Below are 21,239 nucleotides of genomic sequence, written 5' to 3' on the forward strand. Positions count from 1 at the left end.
CATCAAAATCGATCCTTGCGATTGGTCTCTAGTGTGCCACATAGGACCACACATACATTCTTTTTCACAAAATGGCCTCTGGTGGTCGTCATATTGAATTTTCTTGACTGCCATATCTTCAGTAGCACTCGTAGGGTAAAGAAAAATCGATTAACGTCAGAATGATCAAAATCGACTTATATAGACTGATAAACACATTGCTACTTCTTTGCGTTGCTCAGTGGGAACTCGCCTCTTTGGATATTCCCCCTCGACTTTCCTTTTTCCTCGGGGAATCATGATTTATAAATGGTTTTAGAGCATTGTCAATTTAATAATCATTCTTATAAGAGAAATAAGAAAATGTGTGAATACAAAAAAACATATCTTTTAAACGATACTTCAGGGTTTTTCTAAAGTTTATTAAAGCTGTAATACTCTTGGAAGCACTTTTGAAGTACAATAGAATAAACTGGTCGCAGTAGTACAAATGTTCTAATGCTAATCTAATCGAATCGAATCTAACGACATTGTCTTTATAACAGATTTTGACTGTAGTAGTTATTGAAAACCATATAATAACTTCTTGATATATTATTTATTTCTAATTTAAAACTGCGACGTAATTTAATTAATAATAAACTTCAATCAACAAAATTTTTATACCAACATGTGCTTACTTACTATACTGAGTTAGGCTCACTTCATGCATGTTGAGAACACTGATGACTGAACACTGAACAGTCTGAACTATCCATATGTCTAGGTCTGGTTAGTTTTGTTTACGTGTGTATTGGTATATGTACAATTATTACAGTTGATTTGGGATTTAAATCACACGAGGTAAAAAAAGATCATAATTGGGCAGTTGGATGCAGAAAAGGCGTTCAACTGTATTTTGAGAAACAGGATTTCTTAGAAAATATTTGTCTTAATAATGTTTGGTTCAAATTATTTGCACCTTATTTATGCACATTCTTGTAAAATATTAAAATTAAAAATCGTAATTTTTAAACTGTATATCACGGGACCTAAAACGCGGGCAAGCCCTGCTGTGATGTCATATCGGTATGAGCCATAGACCTTCAGCTAGTTCAGTGTAGACTGCTGGGTATAATATATCCATAGATAATAAGTACTTATATTTATTATAATCAGATGTCTATGAATATATCTGTCAAACTTATTTGTGTTATTTCATATAATGATACCCATATTACGGCATCAAATTGGATGCCCGCGTTTTTGATAGTTTAAAAAAGGTTTAAAATTGAATTTTAGTTTTTGGCAAGAAAGCGTGTGTATTTTTCCGAAATAAATTTTTGGTGGCTTTTTATTAGCAAAATCAACATTTTGAGATACTTTTTCAAAATAGTGGAATACCCTATTACAATTTTATGAGCTCATATAAAAATTAATATATCATCGAAGATGATTGATTATCGATAAATAATATTAAAATATAATATAAATATTATATTTTTTATATTTTCTAAAAGACATTATTTATTATAAAATATAACAACATTATATGTCTGTTTAATATTATTTGTTAGGGGAGCTGGGGCCTCATCCAAGGGCATTCACCATAAATTTCTTTTATTATTATTATTTTTATTATTTAAATAAATTATTCAACATGGATTTAGTTTTAAAAAAATATATATATAATATTAAAGTACATTCACTTGTTTTGTATAACCAAAGAAGGAACTTTAGTTTATCTCAGGGTCTTTTTACCACGTGCTGCCTACTTGAATGGATAGCCAGCCCCTTATTAAGGAGATATCCAAGGAGATTGGATAATACTAGAGATTTCAATAAAACTTCATAAATACATTTTTGATTGAACAAAGTTTCCAAAAAATCACAAAAAATTCCTTGGTCATTGGGATTTCTAATTTTGATTTAATCGTTCAATGTTGGTTGAAAAAATGATGTATCAAATAGGTTATCCTTTTCAATTGGATTTCTATATCGAAAAAACTAAAGAGTGTGATAAAAAACTATCTAAAATATTTAGACAATCTTGTAGTTTATAAAAAATACCATCAAAATAAAAGGTTGTCGATGATATCAAAACAAAATTTTAATTTAATTATGAGTTCATCGAAAACCCATCATTTGATGAACAGAAACGACTATAGTTAAGAGTATTGATGATCGAAGAGCGATATCTATATTATCAAATTTATAAGCATTTTTGTAGTTGCGTGGTATTGTAAAGCCAAAAATAACTCATTAAAAGCATGCATTTGGTTTATATGTATGTACCGTGCAATAAACCAAAACTTTATTACAATACTGTAGATTCCCATTATTTCTCTGATAACACATGGATGCATATTTTGAGATTTTCTGTATATAACTGTTAGGAAACGATTTGAAAGATAATTTATTTTCTTTTTGAAAGGTCAAACACGTGGATTATTTGCATATTTCCTTTCGTGTCGTTAAATTTTCTCTATGGCCATGAAAAAAATAGCAGTATGCATAATTAAATATAATTGTCTCGTAAAAGTGAACGGAAAAAAATTGAAAACACGCGTAACATCTTTGAAATTTTCCTTTCTACTCATAAAACTCTCTTTTTGACCATGGAAATATTACACAGTAAAACTAATAAAGCCACTGGCACCGGCAATATGCTTGCTTCAATATAACCTTCCTTCAGACACACATGCGCCTATTTTTTATAATTTTATATAATAATTCTCAAGGCAAAATTTTATAATATTAACGATTTAATCCGGTCAAATTAGATTATTTCTAAGTAACAGTAAAAAAATTGTTTGTGTCAGTTTCGATGCACGATTGGAGTTTACTTCTTAAATGTTGTGTAGTGTGCTGTGTCCATCAGGTTATTGTTAGTTTCAACAATAGATGCTTTGTCTGTTAAACGTACTATATAGCATAATTTATATATGGAAATAAGAATACGATATACGTTTCGCTGAGTAGCTATGTAGTCATTCTGTATTGGTGTATAACAACTACATTGCGTGCTATGTCCGTCAGGTTATTGTTAGTTTCAAACAATAGATACTTTGTTGACAGCACACAAGTATGCTAGTTATATACGATCGAAAAAGTGAAAGGTGCTCACGATCACTACATTTAACTCATCATATCGGACTCCTTTTATGAAAACTGCCTAACTACATAAAATTTTCCATAAAAATCAAGTACAAAGTTTTTTGCGAATTCGTATCTAATATGACCAGATTAACTAAGTTAAACGTTTTGTGATTTAAAAACACAATTTAATGGGTTGTTTACAGTGAAAAGATTATTAATTAGAATATAATAAAGCACATATTTTAAACATAAAACAATAAGTTATTAAAATAAAATACAATATTTAATATAAATGTCAAGTTTTATTAGTTAACTATATAAAATATTATTTATAAATATAAATCATAATAAATAGATATGTACGGACAGAAGAGAGTACAAGTGAATACCTAGTTACTTTTATAATAAAAAGTCTAAGTCGTTAACGATCATCAACTTGAACATACAGTAAGTATTTGGTCACGACATTTAAAACATCTAAGTCACGCCAATTATTTTACGACTTTACTTAAATCATTGTAAATGTCAACAGAAAATTTTCATATTTTCAAGGGCTCTTTTATTTATTTTCGATTTAAAAAAAATATATATTTTTTGGGTTAAAAATGTATAGGTTATTCCACACTGAAAAAAAAATTAAAATAATAACAACCTCATCCCGTGTAAATAAAGCGAATCGATGAATTAAACGAAAATTTCTTTGTGTTTGCTTTAGATATAGGATTTGGTTATTACGAACACATATACTTTTTCATGTAGTGACAGTCACATTTGTATTTTGTTAAGTAATTTATATATCTGATCAATGATTTAGGAACGCATAGAACACAAATATTCCGTTGCGTGGTTTAGAAAGAGATTTCGGAAAAACACAGACGTAGAGCGGGACTTTCTTTTATACTATGTTGTAGAATATTCATCGAACTGCTCAGCTTATAATGAATGCTCGGCTGGGTTTTGGTCTAGGAATTTTGATCACCACGCATTTTAGATTAGTTCAATAAACTAGTCTTTGAAACTCGTGTCTATCTTTTGTTATGTATGTCTGTCTAGCAAAATAATAAATTTTAGTACAAATTTTCGGGGTCATTGATAAATAAATCCTTCCAAATATGTATTATTTTTTTTTTTTTAATAAAAACATATGAATCAATATTGCTGACTTAAGGCGTTTGGGATTATAACAAACAAATCACTTTTTAAAACATCTCAGTACGTTGAAAAAAACGTGATTTAGATATTATTTTAAGTGACATTTCAATTTAAATATAAATATGATCTTAACAAGTCAGATCAATGGCTTTTTTTTTTTAAATATAATCTGATACTCATCCACTTCGCTGGGTTTAAATGTAAAGATTGTTAAAGATTGCTCTCGCTTATCTCCTTTCTATAATACTCGAAATAATGATAAGAATTGTTTTACAAAGGTAATATATATGTATGGTTTTCTATTTTTTTAAATGTATAATAGTCGTAATTATTCATTGAGTATATCAGAAAAATGGCCGTGAAATATTTTATATTGAGTAATTTTACAGAAATCTGTAATTTATAGGTCCTACGAACCCAAGGCCCAATTAACATATGTTGCTCATTTACGAACTTGACCTCACTTTTTACGTCCTAAACACACTGTAAAAATTTCAGCTTGATATCATTTTTCGTTTTTGAGTTATCGTGTTGACAGACAGACGGACAAACAACCGAAAATGGACTAATTAGATGATTTTATGAACACATATACCAAAATTTTGTTCAATATTTTTAAGCGTTACAAACTTGGGACTAAACTTAGTATACCTTGATATATTTCATATATACATGGTATAAACAGTTTTTCATATGTAACTAACTTAGCTAGACACTCTGTATATACTTAAGCACTTTTCTTACAGTTTTATTTCGATTTTCAGTAAGAAAACACTAAATTTCTATCAATAATTTTAAAAAAATATGATGATCAGTAAATATTATTTATAATTTAATATTTATTGAATAAAAAAAAAAAAAAGTTAAAAATTCCATTGAATATATCTTTTGTGTCCAATAATATAAAATTGATAATACTTTTTACTTAATTTTAAGTAAACAATTATAATAAACTTTAATCAAAAAATAGTTGTAATTATTATTAGAGAGAGAGGGACAGAGAAAAAGCTACAATAAATTAGTTTGATGACTGAATTTTAATGTCTCTGACACGACTGATCAAAGTGTGACGTTTTGTATTTTTTTTTTTCGCAAGTTCTAATTTATCAGCATATTATTTTTAAATAAACATATTTTTAATGAATGTGTGTTTGATTAAAAATTTGTATTTGATGCGAATGTATATTCTTTTTTAGGGTTCAGTATCAGAGGTCATTCATAAAATACTTACAAAGTAGACCTATTTAACATTGGTCGTATGAGAAAACGGTAGATGGATGATATGTTTTCATAGACTTCTCAAAAACTAGTCGGTGGAAATAAAAATGCTATTTAAATTAAAGTTAAAACCTTAATAAATTATTGAAAACAAAAAAAACCCGTTATTCTCGGCTAATTAAGGATGTATAAGCACGGTAGTAGGGACACAAACTTAAAAAAATATACCTTTTTAATTTAGACGATGAATTATGTCATAACTTGACGATATAAGACGAAAAGTAAGAATAAAATTTTCCGATATCTGGAGTAATTTTCAAAATATCGAAAATTGAAAATTTTGTCTAATTATTCAGCTTCCGATATCTCGAAAATCTCATTTTTCGTCTATATTCATTCATGCAGCTATAAAAAAATTCATCATCAAAGTTGAAAATAAGGTAAAAATAATTTCAACCCTAAATCTAAAATTGCTATCTTAACGCTGTCGAATTTTTTATTTTATTACAAAAAAATCTTTTACATAATACGAAAAATTTTTACTACACGTTGCAAGGTTGTTTTTTTTTGATAGCATCATGTGATAGTCCAAACACCTTAATGTGCGCTCTAGCTGAGCGAAATATTCGTCCCCCCAATTGATTTTTATCAAACAACCAACCTTGATGCGTCCAACATCGTCTCTTTTTCTCTAAAAACGTAGTAAGTAAATTAAGAAAAATTGATTATTTATGAAAATTGTAATTTCATTCTAAAAATGGTAATAATTGTGTACAAAACAAAAGATTCTTTTCAAATAATACAAATATGATTATTAATAATTAATAATAACATAAATCGCACGCGCTATGTATTATATGATTGCAGTTTTTGATTTATGAAGGCGGCCTCGCGCGCACTCATTTTAAACATCTAACAACAATAACTGTTTTATATTATATTACAGTAGAATCTCGATAAGTTAAAGTCCAAGGGAAACACAAAATATTTTAAGTTATAGAGGTTTTAAGTTATCAAGTGTCTATGTTAGGTAAAGGTTAATATAGAGGTATGTACATGTTTCTATGTACCCTAGTTAATATAGAGGTATGTATACTCAATGTCACAAAAAATGCTCGTTTTAAAACATTCTAAGTGTTACTATTATAACATAACATATGATGCGTACGCTTAGAATGTTTTAACTGTGGCACTTTTTCTGACAGTGAGTGTACATGTTTCTATGTAGTTACTGAGGGCTTATACAGAGATTATTTATTTAAGTTATAGAGGTTGCGTCTTTTAAGTTATAGAGGTTTTGGGCTCTGATGGGAAGGGAACATAGTATTTTTTGAAGTAACAGAGGTTTTTATGTTACCGAGGTTTAAGTTATCGAGGTTCTACTGTATTATTATAATTATTATTAATATTCTGTTATATAAATGGCGCTAAAAATATCAAAGTATCATATTGCGATTTATAATTATTGTTAATATTTACAATACATTGTAACTTCTTTTATTCAAAGTGAATTCAAGGATCTATTCATTTTACCTGAAAGTAAATACATCTAATTTTAACTATTTAAGGAGATATGCAAGGATTGAATAATACTAGGGATTTCAATAAAATTTTATTAATATACATTTTTTGATTAACAAAGTTTCCAAAAAATCACAAAAAATTCCTAGGTCATCGAGATTTTTAATTTTTATTTTATCGTTCAATGTTGGCTGAAAAAATGATGATATAGGTAATCCTTTTTCACTTGGTTATTTCTATATCAAAAAATCTAGAGAGTGTGATAAAAAACTATCTAAAATATTTAGACAATCTTGTAGTTTATAAAAATATAAGATTGTCGATGATATCAAAACATAATTTTAATTTAATTATGAGTTCATCGAAGAGACGACTATAGTTAGAGTATTGATGATTGAAGAGCGATATCTATATTATCAAATTTATATTTGTAGTTGTGCGGCATTATAAAGCTAAAAATAACACACTATTTGACTACAATGCATGTATTTAGTTTATATGTATATGTACCGTGCAATAAACCAAAACTTTTTTACAAAACTGGGGAAACAAATTGGGACAAGTTTTAGTGTCCATTTTCTCCAAAACTGTTAAAGATAGGGAGTTGAAAATTGATAGGTAGCTTCAACTAGTGGTCATGTGAAACATTCTCGAGAACTATTTTCGTTTACTAAACCAAATAAATGATGATTTAGGCGCTTTACATAAATCTAAAATGTCCGAATTCGAATCCTTATGCGAGTGTATTTTTTTCAATTCTCTTTTATTACGTTTTAGGAGGTTTTATAATCCCTACCCAATTTTAAAATAAATTTTGTGCTAATATTTGGTTCTTTTTGTTACAGGTATGTTAAATTTCATTTTTGATTTCGCAACGGTAAAGTATATTTACGCATTTGCCCTTTTTCTACATTTTTAATACAATTTCAACACCAGTTTATAGGCTATAAGTTTCTGTGGCTACGATTTTTGAATACATGCTTTAAAAAGAATTTTTGCAATATAAATTTTTTCCCAAACGATACCAGAAATTTGTTATGAATAATATTTTTTTGGTATCTTTGATCCCAAAAAGTTCAAAATAAATATAAAATAAACAAATACGAAAACGTGATATTTTTTCGTTTTGAGTTTGAGTTTGAAATGAAACTTTCTTTTTAGGATTAATTTACCTTCGATCATGAATTCATTTTAAATAAAATATATGTAATAATTTATTTATGTAACTATAAAGCGAACAAATACAAACAGACAGACAGATAGTTAGACAAGTGTTAAGTTAAGCTGTTAAATCAATTAATTTTATGAAACAAGTGTCATTGTTTTATATTATTGATTACAAAAAATTTGCGTTGTTATTTTTATTTTTTTTTTTTAAATCTCATATCATGTAATCATCAAATAATGTTACGTAATGCCCATTTAATATACATTTTAACACTTTTATTTATTTAAAAAAATTAATTATTTAATACATTTATTCATTCATTAATAAGTAAGTTTACAAGGTCTTTAACAGTTACATGTTTTATGTGAGTGTTTACCACCCCAGTCCTTTATGCTAGTACGCTGAGATATTCGCATAATCTTCTGTTACTGGCATCGAATTTAGTTTACCTGGAAAAAAAATTCTTAATATTAACCGATATGAGGTTATCTCAACCTCATCGCGAGATCAAATATGACGAATGGGTCTACGAATGTTATACAACTACCATACGGGGTTGAGCTGTGAAGTTGACACAACCACATGAGTTGTTTGTATGAAAGTAATATACTGTCTAACAAATTTCAAATATTGTTGTTTTGAAATGCAACATAGTTTTAAAAAATCTTTTTATTTGATTGGTTATATCATTTATAAATATTATAACAAAATACTTATGTGATTGTCACAACTACATGAGCAGGTTTATTAGGTTTAATTTAAAATAAAAATAGATTTCTTCGAGTCAGTCTTGAATCAGCGACCTATGGATTACTATTGCTTTTGGTGTCTTAAATCAGATGCTGTACCTGTACCAACTGTTATATTACCTATAATAGAAAAATGATCTATAAGTTTATTTTCAACCCTGTAAATAAGTAACCACAATCTTCATGTAGTTGACATAATCACACATTGACAGATATGTGTCTTTGTAGTAACCAAATCCTAAATTTAAAGCAAACACACAAAAATTTTCTTTTAATTCATCAATTCATTTTATTTACACGATTATATATTCCAACTAAGTACAATTTTATTTTCCATCAATAAACATGACTTTAAACCTAAAATCAATCTCTTTCATAGAATAGAATAGAATCAATGATTTTGTTTATTTAACTTCAGTGATTTTGTATCAATTTTGTTCTTGTTCCAATCATTAAGATATTGTTTGAAAGTATTTTTACTTGATTTCAATATGAAACGGCAACTTCGGGATGAGGTTGTCATTATTTTAATATGTTTTTGATTGTATGTATCCGGAATCTGGATTTATTTGCAAGAATTTGATACCCGGACAAGTAAAGTTAAGTATTTTTCAACCCACACTATTTGTTGAATACTTATGAAGAATTAATTAATCATAATATTTATAAATAATCATAAAATGTATGATTTAATAATAATAAATATAAATAATAAAAATAAATTTAAATAATATAAAATGTATAACGTTTAAGAATTATATATATGACTCTGAATATTTTTCAATGTCAGATAAAAAGTTTTTTTTTATTTTATTTTAAATAAAAATTGATTGTAAAACACAGCAAGCAAATAAAGATTATTAGCAAAGCAAACATACAAGCTAACAAAGTATTTAAAGCAAGCAAATAACAAAAATAAATTTTTAAAATAAAATTCTAAATATAATAAATATTGAAATTGATTTGCATAAAAACACGTAATAATTTTTTATAAAAAAAAAAAATTTATTGTAAATGTTTGAAAATATTGAAAGTAGAAAATTTTTATATATAGGCTGGACCATTTATTAGTTATCTAATCGAACAAAAACTTAAACAAAAGTTGTAGAGATGTTTTCGCATATCGATAGCTTTCGGAGAAAATGCTACTTAAAAATATGTCATCATTGCATTTAATCGAATGAAAACACGCTAGCTACAGAAAAATGCTTAAGCCAAAAGTTTCCAAGGGTCCTGTATCCATGATTTTGACCTACAATTATCGATAAAACTTACGATTTTCGAAAAAATATTTTAAATAAAAATGAGGATCAACTTTTTTAATGAGGATCAACTTTCTAATTTAAAGTGTTATTCTATCTCTTACCTTCTAAGAACTAAATTGACTATTAAAAAGCAATTTCGAGAACTATAGGTCCAATCTGCTGTCAGAACATAATGTCTCCATAATCGCGCCTTTTCTAACAGTTTATTTTTTCGATATCTCTAATCGTCCCTGACGCTAGACATAATATTAAGAATTGGACCCTATTTGTCAATTTGTGGTACGTTCAGTTTAAAATAATCTTATAAATAACGAAAAAATATAAGGATGTCTTTATCTTAAATGCGACACACACTGTATATGAGTTTGTATGGTATACTAATATTAAAGTTGAGGGACACGGGCGTCGGATGCGGACGCATCAATAAATTAAGTAACAGGCTGCTGCCATATAGCGTCGCCTTCTATACATACAGCATACACGCATATCTGTGAATATAACATGTGCTATTGGACTAAAGCTCGACGTCGCTATAGGAACAACGAACGCTGCATGTACATACATATGCATGTATGTATGTATGTATGTATGTATGTATGTATGTATGTATGTATTATGCTAATAATAATATTTATTACGATAATGAACTTAGAATGGATTGCAATAAAAAAGAAAAATTTATTTTTTATTGTTATATAAATTATACAAGTTGAGAGTGTGTTATGTAGTAATATTTATTATATTTTAAAAATGTTTTAAATATTTTTTCTATTTATTTATATATGGAGGTCATTTCACATTCTCCTTGCATTTGTAATTAAATGAGATTAATTTAGGAGCTAGCTTCAACTTATCTGAAGATTTCGCGACACCGATGAGATAGTTTATCATAAATTTTAGCTTCAGTTACAATTTCCTGTTTTAAGGTGATTGTAAACCTATTGTAAAAAGTTTTGGTTTATTACACGGTACATACATATAAACCAAATCCATGCTTTGTAATCAAGTAATGAGTTATTTTTATCTTTATAATACCACGCAACTACAAAAATATCTAACATATTGTGTGCAAGTTATGCTTATAAATTTGATAATATAGATATCGCTCTTCAATCATCAATACTCTTAACTATAGTCGTTTCTGTTCATCAAATGATTGATCTTTGATGAACTCATAATTAAATTAAAATTTTGTTTTTATATCATTGACAAACTTATATTTTTATGGTATTTGTTATTAACTACAAGATTGTCTAAATATTTTAGATAGTTTTTTATCACACTCTCTAGATTTTTTGATATAGAAATATCCAATTGAAAAGGATAACCTATATGATTCATCATCTTTCAGCCAACTTTGAACGATAAAATAATAATAAAAAGCCCGATGACCTAAGAATTTTTTGTGATTTTTGGAAACTTTGTTAATCAAAAAGTTAATCAATATTTATCAAGTTTTATTGAAATCCATTAGGCAATCATGACTGAATGCCTTATTTTAGAGAATATAAAGACTCGCATTCCGTTTTCAGTTCTAAATTCTATCGCTGGAATAAGTAGCAGGATATAAAATTTAATTTTCCATATTTTTATTTTTTTCCTGATAAATACATAAAAAAAAATATTAAATAAATTATTTATATTTTAAGTAATCTCTAAAAGAGGCTTAACAAAGGATTTAACAAAAAAAATTTTTTTACTTATTTATATAAACAGCTTCCATTCATACTTGAAAAGCGGATATGATAAAGAAACAAAAATATATCCGAATTCAAGAACGAAAAACATTTCCAAGAAGAAATTAATATTTGTAAAAAAATGATTCTACAATTTTTCAATAAATGAATTGTATTTCAATATCTTGTAAAATTTGGCGCGATAAATTTTTACAAATTAGCAGCACGCCACTACTAGTTAGCTTTGGTTAGCTTGTTGACTGTGATATATGTACATTTTATGTAGATATTCCAATTGTATTTAGTAGTGAGACAGTGGCCGCTGCCTCTACATGCTGCTACTGTTTATTACCAAAAAATTTTAGTAAAAACGTTAGCGTGGACTGTGGAGTAATTACACATTATTGCGTACATATATTTACTGTATATCGAAAGTATAACCAATAATCCGTCAATTTGATTTATGGCGAATATAGAAAATAACTTAGCCGTTTGATATAATTCTAATAATCAAACTTCCCTGAAGAGTATAATAGATAGATTTTAATAAAACTTTATAAATACATTTTTTGATTGAATAAAGTTTCCAAAAAATCATAAAAAATTCCTAGGTCATCGGGCTTTCTAATTTTTATTTTATCGTTCAATGTTGGCTGAAAAAATGATGATATAGGTTATCCTTTTCACTTGGATATTTCTATATCAAAAAATCTAGAGAGTGTGATAAAAAAACTATCTAAAATATTTAGATAATCTTGTAGTTTATAAAAATTACCATAAAAATATAAGGTTGTCGATGATATCAAAACAAAATTTTAATTGAATTATGAGTTCATCGAAGATCCATCATTTGATGAACAGAGACGACTATAGTTAGAGTAATGATGATTGAAGAACGATATCTATTTAATCAAATTTATAAGCATCACTTGCACACAATATATTGTATATTTTTGTAGTTGTGTGGTATTGTAAAGCTTAAAATAACACATTATACTTCACTATAAATCATGTATTTGGTTTATATGTATGTCCCGTGCAATAAACCAGAATTTTTTGAAAGACTAATATGAATTCATTATATTTGTGTTATGTCTGAATTTTCTATTCATAGTGGACATTTAATGAAATTTCTGAAACTTGATTGATATAGTTATGATCGCGCACTTAAGCTTCATTAATATCGTACACATAGCACATAAAATAAAATAAAATAAACATTTTGAAGAGGCATTAAAATGTATATTTAAAATTATTGTGGACACGTGGAGTCAAGGACACACGCGCGTACAACTAACTGATAACACATATATACATATATACAGTCCTCATCTACAGTCTACACTCTACAGTCTACACTGTTAAAAACTTATTACTTGTATATATAAAATACATTCACATAAAATATTGAACAGAATATATAACATTCATGAGTTTTTATTATAATAAAAACTATTTAATAAAGTACAATTGAGAGTATAGCTAGCTGTCTGTAGCTGTAGCGCCATTTTATTGTTTTTATTATCTCTAAATCTGTATCTATATTATAAATCTGAAAGTAAGGATGTTTGTTTGTTAGTTTGTTACTCTTTCACTCAATAACTAGCGAATGGAATTGAATGAAACTGTACAATAATATAGTTCATACCTTAGAAAAACACATGAGGTATTATTTATTAAGATATCTTTTAAAAAACAAGAAATTAAATTTCATCTGATATTTTACTGCTCCAAGAATTTAAAATGGTAAATGTAAAACAATTCATGGCCATCTTTTCTGAACTATTTTACACTTAAAAAAAGAAATTGAAAACTCTGATAATATTTTTGGTTGTGTAAAACAATGTGTCAATGATTATGGAAGAGACATAAGTGAGATAAAGAGAGGTATAGGCTACAAAGCGGTGGTTCTTACTTTTAAGCTCAATGAAGCGGGCGGGTATCAAGCTAGTCTTATATTTGATTACTATAGCAAGTTTGTTTCTGTCCTACCCTTAACTTCTTTATTCCTGTATAAAATTCCATGATTCATTCTTTTTTTAATACAAATTTATTAATACAAAATATTGCAAAAATTTTATTACAAAATCCATCCATAAAATTATTATAATGTGAAAATCAAGGTTACACCAAAAAAAATTTTATATTTTGATTACAACAAAACATTTTAGAGTAAATCCCTTCTCTCCTCTGACATATATTTTTCTCTACATTTTATTACGATTAAAATCGCTCCCTGTTTGGCCTCCTCGTTGCTCGTAAACGGCGTATCAAACAAAATCAACATCTTAAAAATCCACCAACACACTTGAGAACTGTGTTTGTTTGATAAGAAAAAACTCAACAACAAAAAAATTGTAATCTAATCATTTAATCAAAAATAATAAATAAACATGAAAAATATAACAACTTATTGAGCTAATTGGTTAAAAATCAATCGTGTTTATATACTTTCGTTTCGGTGATAACAAATATAATAATTTATAAGTAATGTAAACAATTCTTACATATTATAATTCTAGCAAGTTTTTTTCTGTTCTATCCTTATCTTTCTTATTCCATTATCAAAATCGTAATCTAGAGAAATCTAATTTTTTTTCCTTCTCATGTGGTTGTGACAATCACATCAGTATTTTGTTATAATATGTGGTAGAACCAATCAAAAAAAGATTGATTAAAACTATGTTGCATTTCAAAACAACAAGATTAGAAAGTTAGACGACAGTATATTACTTTCATACAAAGAACTCATGCGTTTGTGTCAACTTCACCACTCATCCCCGTACGGTAGTTGTATCACATTCGTAGCTCCTCATGAGGTTGAGACAAGTTCATAATAATTACCAACATACAAAAATAAAATTATGCAAATCATTAAGGAATGACATTTGATATTTTTTTTGTTTAAATAAATAATTTTCTGTTATCAAAAAATAAATAAATCGAAAGTTTTTTTTTTGTGAAATTTGCAATAATAAAAAAACACATGCGCCCATATACCTAACATACATACATACATTCATACGTACATAGCTACAGGTGTAAAAAACAAAATTTTTTTTTATTATGAAATAATAAATAATATTTGTACGATAGTAAAACCGCTGATATCCGATTAATTGTATTTGTTTCAATTATTATACACAGGTATTATGAACATATACTAATAGACTATGTGAAATTCAATCACTTATTAAGGCTGTTGCGAATAATGTCAGAAAATTCTAAAATTTTAGAATAGAGTATTCCACTACTTTGAAAAAGTACGTCAAAATGTTGATTTTGCTAATAAAAAGCCATCAAAAATTTATTTTGGAAAAATACACACGCTTTTTTGCCAAAAACTAATATAATTAAACTGTCAAAAACGCGGGCATCCAATTCGATGACGTAATATCGGTATCATTACACGAAATAGCACAAATAAGTTTGACAGATATATTCATAGACATCTGATTATAAGAAATATAAACACTTATTATACAGCTGTCTACACTGAACTAGCTGATGGTCTATGACTCATACCGATATGACATCACAGCAGGGCTTGTCCGTGTTTTAGGTCACGTGATATACTGTTTAAAAATTACGATTTTTAATTTTAATATTTTAAAAGAAAAATGTGTTTTTATGACTCGAAATCAGAATATTTAAATTTGACTTTCTTAGTACTTTAAATTTTCAGAATTACCAATGAACAGATATAAACAATCATTCAAACCAGCAAAAAAATTAAAGCACATACGCGTAAAAGAGTAAGCACTACATTGATATTATAAACGAAGATACGATAGGAACATAGTTCTAACCGGGTGTCCTACGACACCTATCGTTTATTTAATACTTATTATTAAAAGATTGTTTTAATCTGTTTATTTGGAAATGTTTTATTTAGTGAGTCATTTTCTGTGCCGGTTATTGTATTTATATGCATAATGTATTTACATTGGGTACGTCATAGGTAACGCAATACACATTTTTGTACATATTTTTTTATTAGGTTGTTTTTTTGAAATTAAAAAACCCCCATTCTCATATTTCAAATTTTTTATGATTTTTTCGATTTTGTTTGGTTTGGCTAACTTGCTAAAATATAAGGCTGTAAGGAAATATGAGGCGAATTTTGAACGTTATTTCTGATGTTGATTCATAGGTCACAAGATCAGTTTAATTCATTATTATTATTATAAATAACTCGTGACAAGAACAAAATAAACAAATAACACGAAGTCATATGATTTTTAACAACTAAGAAGAAGGGCCCACACACTCTGTCTCACATGCTTTCCCACACCAACAAACTGTTTTTGTTTACAATAACAAGCAGAGTTAGATGAACATTATACAGGGTATAAACCGACTTCAAAACAAAAAACTTTTCCAAAACAAATTAAAATGCATTAAAAAGTAAAAAAAATAACGATAATATAATGTAGTTAAAATTATTGTTATTTTTGGAGTCGGTGTCAGCTAAGGAAACAACTCTGATAGAACAGTTTGCTACATTAGCTTGGCTGACACCGACTCCAAAAATAACAATAATTTTAACTACATTATATTATCATTTGTTTTTTACTTTTTAGTGCATATTAATTTGTTTTGGAAAAATTTTTCTTTTGAAGTCGGTTTTCTTTTTGTTAAAAAAAGAATCATCGAAATCGGTTGGCGTGATATTGAGTTATTCGTCCTCTTGTCGTGCATACTTAATGCAAATTTAAGACTTTTATGATTTTCTCATGAATGCCGTTGTCAGAACTCGTCCAAAATGAAATGGGACCACACGGGAAGCACCAGCATTCAAACAGATAAAGAATCATCAAAATCGGTTCACCCAGTCAAAAGTTCTGAGGTAAAACACATTTAAAAAAAAAAATACAGTCGAATTGATAACCTCCTCCGTTTTTGTTTGAAGTCGGTTAAAAATTAAAATAAATAAATATCATGTAATATAGTTAGAATTTTTAGTCATCATTTATCATCACATCTCTCCCATATTCCGTTGTTTGTCACATGACAGTATCGTTTTCGTTGGATCCGATCATATCAAAAACAACTTACACACATACGAGTTAGCTTAAAATCGCAATTAGATTGTTTCTTCATGACTCATCATCGTATCGTAAGTGTGAATAGAATGTATTATTATGAAATGAGTCATTTAGGAAAAAAATCGTGTTGGCTTGAATGCACTTTAGTTGTTTGTGTGTTATGTTTTTATTGACAAACAAATCAACAAATATTGTAAAGTCTGTCCCCACGTCGACTGTATGTTAAGTCAGTCCATCAATGAATGTTTGTTATTTAGTATTTAATTTAATTACCGAGTGTCACACACACTCCCTTGTTTGCTGGTTGGGAGGTAAAACCCAAAAAATGTGCAACAATTTAAAACGACCTCAAAATTAATTTATAGTAAGAACAAGGATATTTTATGTTATGTCATAATTAATATCTTGATCAAGTCAAATGAAGGTAATGTACACACATATTGGGTTGACTACTAAATCAGAAGTATGTCTTTTTTACAACTAATATTACAATTCATACAGTAAAAAGTAAAAGTAATTAATACCTAAAATAATATAGTAAGGAACATAATTCCTACCGAGTTCCACTTTTCGTTTTCTTTTTTATTTAATAAAAATTTTTGAAAAAGTAATTTTGAGGTTGAATTCGAGTTCGAAATTGAGATGAAATTTATTTTAATATCGAGTTGTTTTTGAGATACCACTGATAATTACTCCAAAATATAGGATTTTGGTCGATATCATAGAAATTATTCTATCAATCATATATTGTTAATATTACTCTTTATGCCAAGTTTTATCGAATTCCGAAAAAAAAATTTTATCTCTTAATTTCAATAAAAAAAGAGTACATTAAAACAAATTTATCCCAATAAATACAAAAATTTGGTTCATTTGATAATTTCTAGAATTGATTTTACATAATTTCTTTGAAAATATTGCTCGAATAGTTATATAAATTGGATTTTCGTGCCTTTTCGGAGCTAAATTACTTTAGAAAATATCAAAACCTACACCAAATTATTTTAATGCCATTTTTAAATAACCCGCGTCATTGAAATCGAATTAATTTGTTTTTACAGTATAACCCGAATCAAATCGTTTATTGTCGTCCTAACTTCGTGTAACACTAGCTTCTAACACAAACACGCCTGGACAGAATAAAGCGTTGTTGTTTAAACTAAAATAAATGTGATATAATTTATTTAAACCTAAAATTTTTTTCATTAAATTAATAAATTTATTGCATTTTAAATAAATAATATAATAATATTTAATAAATAAATAATATTTTGAATTTTTTTTCGTAAATTAATTTGTGTTTGTCATATTTCGTGTCGAATCGTGTTTATTGTCGTTAAAGTTCGTGTACCTTTATCCTATAACACATATACGCATGTGCATAATAAAGTGTGTTTGTTTTAACTAAAAAAATGTAACATATGTTTAAACTAAAAATGTTTTTTCTTAAAAATAATTAATTAAATGCATTTAAATTGTAAATAATTAATAAATAATGTTTTATTTATAATTTTAAAGTGTAGTTTTTATTATTTTATGTGTAATGGAGGACAAACTGTATTTGTTGTATGTCGTCTATATTTAATAAGAATGATTGAATGACCGACCTACCATAGCAGTAAACAAGTAAACAACTTGATTCAATTCTCATTGGTTTGGTATGTGAATTAATAATAATAATAATAATAATAACATATAACATAACAAATAACATCATATTTTAATAGTATTAAAAAGCTTATTTAGTTATATACACTGTATATACTGTGCATTGTATATTGCATTACATTGCTTAGTTATGTTAGTCGATAAGGTAGTATCACTAAGTGACTTACTTGTATGCGATAGAGTACATTCGATAAAAGTTTGATTCAAATAAATAGGTCATTAGAGTACTAGGTATTGTTTTGATTATACATTTTATTTATGTTATGTAGTTCTTAACTAACTGTTTTGTATTTTACATAAAATTTTACAAAAAGGTTTTGAATTTTTTTTGTTAATTTGAATGCGTGAATTTCCTATACAATAGGGAATATTCATGAAATTTAAATTTGGTTCAAATATTTTTCTTCCGTAACGTTTAATGACTGGACATTTCAACTAAAACAATTTTTTTAGTAATTAATATCTTTTTAATTACTTAAAATTAATTAATAAAAGTACAAATGCAGTGAGGTATAATAAAAGTACGGGCTTGTCAAATTTGTTGACATACTGTATGATATTAATTACTTACATTTTATATGGTATTTTATTAAATTATATTATTCAACGGCTTTTTATTAGAAAACTTAATAATAACAAGTGTAAATTCTATGTTATAAATTCATTTTTTTTAAAGTGTAATTTATACTTTGAACTGTCACGAATTGACAGATCACGTACTTATACGTCATCAACAGAGAGCACCAAAAACTGCGTTTAAATATCTCAAAATTATAATGTATTTTAAATATTTGTTTACACTTAAATACAGCATTTTTAAGCAGTATTTATATTTTTTACTTTGTTATAACGGTGTTAACAATGAATTAAAAATATAAAAAAAATACAAATATATTCCTTATTAATGTACGTTCTCTTATCCCATAGAAATTTTCAAAATAATATTCAGCTAGACTACGTAAATATAATTAATAATATTTTCAAATATTTTCCATTTTCTTCTTGAGCAACGAAGTTTTTTCTATAAACAAAAATATTTTTCATTTAATTTAAAAAAATATTATGAAATAAAATGAAATACCAATATTAATATATAATAATAATAAATATATTTATTTATCTTACTTTATTTAATTAAAGACAAGTGAAAACAAACAATTGACTGAGTTAATTATTGAAATACCATGTATAGTCAGTGTTGATTACTCTGTCACATATACTCAATGTCAAAAAAAATGCTCGTTTTAAAACATTCTAAGTGTTACTATTATAACATAACATATGATGAGTACGCTTAGAATGTTTTAACTGTGGCATTTTTTTTGACAGTGAGTATACATAAACACACAAGTCACATATATATAATTGATATAGCCATAACATACATACTATACAATTTGCGCTCTCACGGGTAAACAGTGATTGTTACGAAAAAATGTTTCAAACAAAAGTTGATTATTATTGTATAAGGAACATTTTTTATATTTAAACTTTTGTTCTATCTCTAACGGTTTACAAGATGAGTCCTACGGACCCAAAACCCAATTGACCTATATTGCTCATTTACGAACTTACTTCACTTTTTACGTCCTGATAAAAATTTCAGCTTGATATCTCTTTTCGTTTTTTAGTTATCGTGATGACAGACAGACAGACAACCGGAAATGGACTACTTGGGTGATTCTGTGAACACCTTTAGTACCATTAATATTTTCAAGCGTTACAAACTTGGGACTAAACTTAATATACCATGTATATTTCATATATGCATGGTATAAAAATTGTATAAAAAAACACACTGATTATTTTTTATTTTTTTCATATTCTTGGAATCCAATTTATTATTGAAAGTGTGTGCGCCAATCAGTGTATGTATGTGTGTATGTATGTATGTATGTATGTATGTATGTATGTATGTATGTACGTATGTTTGGATAAACACAATAAAAAACAAACAAAAACAAACACTCACGTCATTTATAAATTGTTTATAAATGTGAGTGTGTTAGTTAGAATGTAAAGTTGTTTACAACTTTTTAAAATATTATTAGATGATTGAACATAAAATGTAAACAAAAAATTTATTTTATTTTATTTTTATAATATTTTATTATAACACAAATTTCCCATATTTAGTCACAGAAACGAAGTAATAAAGTTAGTAAAATAAGTAAGAGTCGGATTTGAATGCGGTTTTCGGCTTTTAAGGATGTATGAGCATGGTAGTGGGGGCACAAATTTAAAAATAGATATTTTCAATTTAATGATAAATTTATATTATTACTTGACGATATAAGACGAAAAGTAAGAATAAAATTTTTCGATATCTGGCTTAATTTTCAAAATATCGAAAATTGAAAATTTTGTTTAATTATTTAGCTTTCGATATTTCGAAAACCAAGACACATATCGAAAAATTTTATTCTTATTTTTCGTCTACATTCATGAAGTTATAACAAAATTCATCATCAAAGTTGAAAATAAGATAAAAATAATTTCAACCCTTAATCTACCCTGCTCTTACATCCCTTATATGGACGGTGACACTTAGTTTTTTTCTTTTCTAATTCATTGCTAATATGTTTACTTTCTATTAAAAAGTTTATTTAAAATTTGTTTTCATTCATTCCAAATGAAAATTATCAAAAACTTCCAAAATATGTCGTTTTTTGAGATTCCTCCATAAGAGCCAATGTATTTTATATCGATTTTTAATG

At 26.9% G+C, this 21,239-nt stretch overlaps 1 protein-coding gene across 6 annotated transcripts in view; it reads left to right on the forward strand.

Moving 5' to 3' along the window:
- Positions 1 to 21,239, forward strand: part of LOC123301551 (insulin receptor substrate 1) — a 97,485-nt gene that overhangs the window by 21,335 nt on the left and 54,911 nt on the right. The window contains exon 1 of one of the 6 annotated variants that reach the window (XM_044884346.1): positions 18,496 to 18,512. The exons of the other annotated variants lie outside the window; for them this stretch is intronic. The gene's annotated coding sequence lies outside the window, so the exon portion shown is untranslated. Of the gene's footprint in view, positions 1 to 18,495; positions 18,513 to 21,239 lie in introns of those variants that run through there. 6 annotated transcript variants of the gene reach the window in all.

Source organism: Chrysoperla carnea, chromosome 5 (genome assembly GCF_905475395.1).
Source record: "Chrysoperla carnea chromosome 5, inChrCarn1.1, whole genome shotgun sequence".
Lineage (NCBI taxonomy): Eukaryota > Metazoa > Arthropoda > Insecta > Neuroptera > Chrysopidae > Chrysoperla > Chrysoperla carnea.